This window comes from Mytilus edulis, chromosome 3 (genome assembly GCF_963676685.1).
Source record: "Mytilus edulis chromosome 3, xbMytEdul2.2, whole genome shotgun sequence".
Lineage (NCBI taxonomy): Eukaryota > Metazoa > Mollusca > Bivalvia > Mytilida > Mytilidae > Mytilus > Mytilus edulis.
This window is the reverse complement of record NC_092346.1, coordinates 98744679-98752868: the sequence shown is the minus strand read 5'-3', so window position 1 is coordinate 98752868 and position 8190 is coordinate 98744679. Positions and strand designations below refer to the sequence as shown.

Here is an 8190-nt window from a genome sequence, read left to right as displayed (position 1 = left end):
TTGTGTTATATCTAGATATAATTTTATAGCTCTTTGTGACGTTTGATCAAGAAATGCATTTCTTACTATAAGTTTTCAACAAGTCTAGTGCAGTATTTTCCACAAACTTTCAAAGTATAAATTTTTCTTAAATTGACACCACAAATAATTTGGATAAACAAAACGGTGGAATGTATGCAAAGTTTCATAGTTTAGTTTCAGGCAATGTTTTATTTACTTCTAACAAGGGATTTACTGGTATTTTCGGGTAAAAGATTGGTTGAAACTCTCAGCCAGATAAAAAAAATGCCAGTCAAAGATTTGATGAACGAAATATCTAAAAAAAAAAAAAAAAAAAAAAAAAAAAAAAAAAAAAAAAAAAATTGGTAAATTCTCGTACAAAAAAGTGCAATTTTGGTTGTAAAATAGCAAACTCTGTCATCAATAAACCTAAATAAAAACTTTTCCTCATTACTCAAATTACTAAAACTACTTTCTAGATATATAACACATACTGTTAAAAAAAATATCGTTCGCAAATCTGCATATTCTGGACAGTCTAACAAAACATTTTTCATCTTCAATTATATTCAAATAATTTTTTCTACAATTATATTCAAACCGTTTTTTCTACAATTAATTCAAAACCTTTCATTAAATTTATAACTTCATACCTACCAGTTTCAATTCTGATCGAAGCAACACCTGCTCTGAATTTAGCATATTTGCACTTCTATATTTTTCCGGCATAGTATAAATACTTAAATATTTTTTCTTTACAATAATTTGATTTGAATAACTTGTAAGTATTCAATTTACTGCTTTTATTAACTAGTAAATTTGAATGCAATTTATTCTGGTACATACTAAATAGTTTGTTTTCAATACCTTTAATAACAGACTTGCTCAGAATACATTCAATATTACAATACTGATACATTAAAGTCTTGATCTTGTTATTAAATGTGTTTTGCATAGTCGTTAGTAAAACATCTATTCGCTGAGGATAAGAGTCTCCTGCTCTATTACCGATCGTATGCATCCAGACTCATTCAAAAAGTATTTAAAGAATAGAAACCAATTTATTCATTTATAGATCCGACAATTATTCAGGTGACGTGAAATTCGGGTCCAAGGGGACATTCAAAACTCATAAATCGAAGTAAAACTGACAACACTATAGCAACAAAAAAACGAAAAGACAAACAAGTCCATAAAACAATACATATAAAACTTTAAAAAAACCAAAAAAAAACCAAGCGATACTAACATGTGCTCTTTAAAGTTAGAAGATCCTGTGCCACTAGTTAATACAAATTCGGTGATGATCATGACCAAATCAAGGAAAGGAAAAGAGGTTGGATTGTGGTTACGACACTCGCAACTGGAACGCATGTCTGTGGTCATTCGAAGATGACGACTTTCGTTACTTGATAACTTTACAGTGTCATAAAACGAAGATCAAATCTTGGAGTTATTATATTAACGATGACATAATGTTCCGACACCGCATCTCAGACTGTGTTCAAACTGAGACCTGCGCAAGTTTGAAACAACAGATAAAGAGTTTTTAATCTTTAATTATACAGTCACAATGTATTAATTTGCAAACAATGACAAAATTTAAGACTCCTTATTGACATCTAAATAAAGAACTGAATGCATGTCAAACATTTGAAAACTTTTTATTTCCTTTGCGTCACCGTCCCCTCGTGTTTATTGAATATTTAAAAAAAAAAAATGGTAGGCAAAATACATGTTTTACGACAGCAGTCCTTTTGCGCCAATAACTGTTTTTCAGGGGTATCATTTGCGCCAAATTTTGTTCTCAAAATGTATCAATTGCGCCATTAATCGGGAACTCATTTGCGCCAATTTACATGTTCACATATCTATCATAAATATTAATGATTAATATTTATTCTTATTTTTGGCTTAACATTTTTCAATCTTTCGGAGATATTTCACCATGAAGATGAGCATCTGAAGAGAAATTACTTGAAATGCATTAGATAGTCCATGTACAGAATGAGGAGAAAACTTATTGCTTTGCTGGATATTCATTACAAGATATACCAAAAGAGAAGAAAAGTGATTATGTGTTAGCCACATATGTCGATGGCCAACACTTCCCACCATCCGTATTGGATGAAACTATATACGTCTACACAAGACGTAACAGTAATGGAGCAGAAACATTCCACAGGAATCATTATAAACTGTTTTATGCATTTCATCCTTCAATGTTTTTGTTTTTGGACGATAGAAGTTACAAGCTACTGCATATATTAAATTGGGAAAGACCCATGCAACAGCAGCAGAAAGTTTGTTTCAGAAAAGGAAAATTTGCCGTGTAAACTGCCGGTTCCAAGTCCGAATAAAATAGGTGGGAAGTAATTTTTCTTCTAATTGGCACAATCGTATGTTGTTTTGGGCGCAAATGATACTATGTAATTTTAAAACAGGTGGCGCAAACGTAGCATTGAAGAAAAAAAGTTGTGGCGCATTTTTGGCGCAAACAGATCTCTCCCTGTTTTACCGGGCCTCAGATATTAACACTTAATTCAACTCAGGAGGTGTAATATTTTCCAATGTAACATTTAACCTTACGGCTATTTGTCGGAACACATCATAAATCTATCATCATATCGAAATGATTACTTTACATCGTGTATTAGAAATCTAGAAAAAAATGAGAAAAATTCAAGCATCAGGTAAATAATAAGATTAATGTTATTTTGAATATTTGAGGAATTTCAACAAAGACTGTTTTATTAATGGTCGAAATTATACATTAGTTCTTTATATTGTTCACCGAGGCTACGAATGGTCTGTCTTTAACGAAATATGTATACTAATTCCAAAATGGGACTACGTATACATATTGTTGCTACAACTATGCCGACCTCTAGTAAATTTGCTGGTTTCAAAGCGAACTTTTTGTTTGAATGTCCATCATCTTCTTTTGGTTCTTATTTTGAAGTCGTTATAACTATTTTAAATAGTCGTACTGACTAATTATTTCTGTCAGTGTGGTACATTTTATATGATTTTCAGATATCGAAGTGTAGAACGAATTTAGGAAAAAAAACGGAAATCCATTAGCGTCAAGACAGAAAAAAAATCACAAGTCTTAGAAACGAGGCAAGAAAATAGAAGAAATAACAAATCATTATTTGTTTACGTCTTACACTTCATGGTGTACTAGAGAATATATTAAGGTGACTTCCGATACTAAGGGAGATAACAACATTTTACTGATGTAAAACTGGTTCCCGTTTAAAAATTTAGGATATATCGCCTGTATATCTAGGTCACGGTAACAGTTCCGATGTCGTCTGTTGTCAACGTGTGTAAACAACTTCCAAGTTACAGCTCATCGCTCAGAAGAAAGGAAGGTTTATCATAAAGGATAAATGCATGCGTTCTTTAAAAATAAAGAATATGAATAGCTTCAGCCTGAAAGTTCACTCAGTCTTAAATGATTCTCAACTTATAATATCATATGATATAAGTTTTTGGAAGTTGGAGAAATTCGGCGTCCGATCACAGACAGTGATGTTTTGTTTGACGAAACCTGGAAAGAAGGTCGACGGCTAGCTCTGGTTGATCACCTAGCGCAGAATATGTTCGTTAAGATGTAAAACTGTCCCCTGCGGATACTGTCTGTGAACGGAAATACGACCTTCAAGGCTTGTACCAGGAGGTGGAGGCCGTGGAGCATTTTGTCCATACCATATCGTTGTAGCTGCAGTGCATGTAACCTGCATATCATGTGTGACAGTGTAGAAACGAGGGGGAAAATGGGACTGGTGAATTTTTTATCAATTCAAAAGCTGCACATGGTAAGAGAGTTCAATTTTCTCTTTATTATATATTCTCTTTACACATTTTACTGGTTGGAGAAGGTGTATGGTTTCATGTCTTGAATAAATGAACCTGCCCCACACCTCTCTTTCAATTTTCTTTCTTTAATTCCACTCTATTATGGTCTGGGGTTTATGTGGTTTGAGGGTAAAAAGCTTTATTTTGAGGGGAAGTGCTGCCCAAATTTTTAATGAAGCTGGACTTAGTAATTTTTCTGGAATTTTGCCCCTGGAAGTTATTTATCATTTTTGCAATGAACACAAAGACATCTATACATAAGGGGCTTTTTAGTTTTGTATCCAAAAGGAGAGGATTATTTTGTAAATACTTATTTGGTAGCAATTTAATATATAACCATACATAAAATTATAATTGAAAAAGTAAACAATTGCAGTCACAATGATTCATTCACAAAAATAATGTTTTACAAACTCAAAATATTAGTTTTCTTTATTTTATAATCAGAATTTTCATATTAAGTCATCTTTTGCATGTGATCAGAGACCAAGTGGTCTGATACCTTACATATTTAGTCATTTAAAAACACCTAGAATGATGTGTAGAATGCAGGATAATGCATGAAGGCAAAAAAGAAAATTAAGAAGGGGGGCAGCCATTCTCATTCCACATTATTAGAAATAAATGTGAGTCTGTGATCTATAAGAATAAAGGTAAACATGAATGCACAATCATATTATATAAATATAAATTCAAAAAATCAATTGTATATTCCAAATAAAATTATGAACTCAAGTCTAAATAGTTTATAGTTTATCTAATTAACAAATACATGTGCAAACTGACATTTCATATCATATTTTTCAGTAATGATACATGCAGAAATTTGTGCCACACATTTCAACAATTTCCTTAATGGATTGATAGTACTTTCTGTGAATTTATCAGCCATACTTAAAGCAAAAGGAGAATTAAACTGGAAAGAAAATATTTGCAGTTGCAAAAGAATCCTGTAAATAAAGTCAAAAGAAGAAACAGTTTTAAACATGGTTAATTTAATGAATAATTAGAAGGTAATTAAACCTTTAGTCATATAATTTCAAAGTATTTTTTGATAATTTTCATAAGAAGATATATAAAGTATAAGAGGACCATAATTATATTCATATTTGCACTTAAGCAGTCATAAAAATGAATTAACAGATCTTGGTAATAATTTCAAGTTTAGGGTCAATATTTCAAATCAATTTTGTGGTAAAGCATTGTTATATATACTTGAAGACTTTCATGTATAGAACATGACAGAATTTGTTTCAACAAAAATATTGAACTAGAATTAGTTACATTTGTATTTATTAAATGAAATCTATATTAAGTATAATTTCAACAAATTTAATGAAACCTATTGGGTTTTGAAAGCCTTTATACATATTATTATTACAAATTTCATTGTTAACAGCCTGAGTTTCCAGTTAATTTTAAATGTAATATGTTTTAGCTATAGTATTTGAACACTGCATGCACTTTCATTTATATATATTTGTTATCACTTTTTTTCATTAGGTTGAAGCTAGTTTTGTTGCAGAATTGCAAATGTTTGGTACTGGTTGAAACTATGAAAGTAATACAGGTAAATTTAAAGAATTTAGACTTTAACTTTATTAATAGAAAAGATATTCCCAAATGTCAAGGTGAAAGTGGACATTGTAGATTCTAAACACCCATGTGAAAGCAACAGTCTTCTATGGTGAGAGGATGCCATACTTAGCATTAATGCTCTTGTTATTATATGGAATATGGCTTTTTTATCATTATTTTCACTATTTTGATATTCAACAACCAACATTGATAACAAGTAATATAAAACTCTCACTTTTTATGAATCCTATATCATATTAATTTACTTATTTAATTTTTGTTATATTTGTTATCAATTGTACATGTAGGTCTCATGGTTATCATTTAACAGCAGGTTATTAGCAGAAGTTTTGTAGAAAAATGAAGGATGACTGTCAATGGTAAATACATACATTTTAGGATAATTACATGTAGTTACCTTTGAAAAAAAACTTAGGTTTCATTTGAGACTTTTTAATCTGATAATGGTGTTTTGCAGGCATTTATAACATTTCTTTTTGGACAATATATTTAGTAGACTCAACTATAAAATGTAGGATCATGTAAACTTGTACACAGATGTCACTGACCTACATTTTCCACTTCACTGACTTTGGTTACATTAAACATCCAATTTCATATCCAACAAATGTATATCTCAGCAACTAAAAGGTGTCAGATCATGCAAACTTATATATACACTCTCAGAGTCTCAGTAACTCAGCTTCCAGGCAAAGAAGGTCACAGTGATCCACATTTTACACTATTGATTTGTACTTTATTTTATAATTTAAATACAAAGTATATTATCAAGACTGCCACTGGTTCTTATGTGCCACAATTCTGACAATGAAGATAACTATGTGATGTAGATAACTTATGTTTATTGCAAACTTGGTCACATGCTGTATATGTAAATTTTTACCAAAAAGAACAGTTCAACTGTATTGATTTAAGGTATATGGTAAAGGTCACACATATTAAATATACATGTATACCTTGAATTTGAATTGGACCCTATAATGCTCCCTATATCATTTATGTTGTCAATTAATGCAATCCAAATTGCCATGATTGTACACAAAACAAAAACCACTAAAAAGGATGGCCATCATATGCAAAAGCAATATAAAATGCATACCCATCAGCTGACCTAATTATTGCAATCACTTCAAAAACCTGGCCATATATCATATTATAAAACTCTTAATGAGTACCTTTGTTAGTCAGGTATAATATAATCTTTTTAAATTGATGTTGTAATGCATGATTGGATTAATTTTGCACTCACTGAAATATTATATAGATTTAGTAGTTTATTAGTATACATTACACCTTTCAGGTAAATGCAGCAATGGAATGTTCCCCTGGAAAATTTACGCAGAAAGTTTGGGAAAGTATGACTAAGAAATTAGAGAGGCAAACAGATAACCAGAAAACAAAGATTTTAAAAGAAAAGAATTACCACTAATAGTAATATGATATATCTGACTGGGAACAACATGTACTATTTAATATGGAAGGATTTACAATTTTGACTGAGAACAAAGTGAACTCTAATAATGCTATGACTATCAATAAGTACTTGACTGAATCAGAGGAGTAAACTATTTACACATTTGTAAATATAACAGTTATATGTTTGCTTGATTATTGAGGCATTCAAAATAAAGAAAGTTGAAAAACCTTTGAAAAAGTTATTATTTCATCATTTTTTGGTTATGTTACTATGACAACTGAAATATATAATGTATTATCATTATGCTCGATCAAACTTAAATCATTAACTGGGGAAAAGGTGACAAAGTCTTTTTTAATCCATTTACTTGCATGACTGTTACCTATGAATCGATAATTTAAAAAAAAATATATTTGGTGATTTTCACTAACTTCTGAGTAATTTATTTTGCTCATTTAAGACCACAGTAATGCTAATATAAGCTGCATTACAATGTTTCATAATATTTGTTTACATTTACATAGAAGCCATGTGTTGTTGGTCTGAAATCATGGTATTTGATCTGCCATTGTCTGTTAGGTTGTTAATCTTGCACATCAGAACAATGCAAAAACTTGAATTTTCCAACTTCATGTCCTGTTGCCATGGTAACCGTTGTTCATAGAAACCAAAAAATTGTTCTCATTTGATTGCCTTGTGAAACTGTTTTATTCTGTGTTAGTTAAACAAAGGATATGACAACATATGTCACACTTTGATCACCGATGATGAAAGATATACAAAAAACTGCTGTTGATCACTGTTTCGTTAGGGGTCACAAAAACATTTTTCGTGCAAAAAATAGTCTGGTGACCCATATTTTTTTTTATTTCTTTTTAAAGCTCATTGTTATGACCATCTTATGTCAAATTTAAAAAAATATTCATTGGACCATTTTTTTGGAAATTTAAGAAAAATAGAAATTTTTAACAAAATCTGTGTTTTTTTTTGTGGAGCAGTGTTGATGAAATTTGAGACGAAATAAATGAAAATGAATTAAACTGCCATTATTTGTGTTTTATTTACATTTTAAATAATAATTTTGTAATAAATGAAGAACAAACCCTTCAAAATACTTTCAAAGGCTTGAAAAAAATCCAGAGTTTCTACATCAGGTATGTATTTATGCATACACGTGATGTACCAACTTTGGTGACCGTTACCATGGAAACGAGTCTGGTGACATACTATTTTTAACTCAAATTTTCATAGAGGCCATTGCATAGTATATGTATGCAAATTTTAAGAAAAATTCAATGGTGAAAAAAATT

The 8190-nt window shown here is 30.5% G+C and overlaps 1 long non-coding RNA gene across 1 annotated transcript; it reads left to right on the top strand.

Annotated features, from left to right (window-relative positions):
* Positions 1-4757: 4757 nt before the first annotated feature.
* LOC139517918 (uncharacterized) lies at positions 4758-7111 on the top strand. The gene is made up of 4 exons (XR_011663234.1): positions 4758-4877; positions 5368-5434; positions 5751-5822; positions 6764-7111. It is a non-coding gene; the product is annotated as an uncharacterized lncRNA (long non-coding RNA).
* The last annotated feature ends 1079 nt before the right edge of the window (positions 7112-8190 follow it).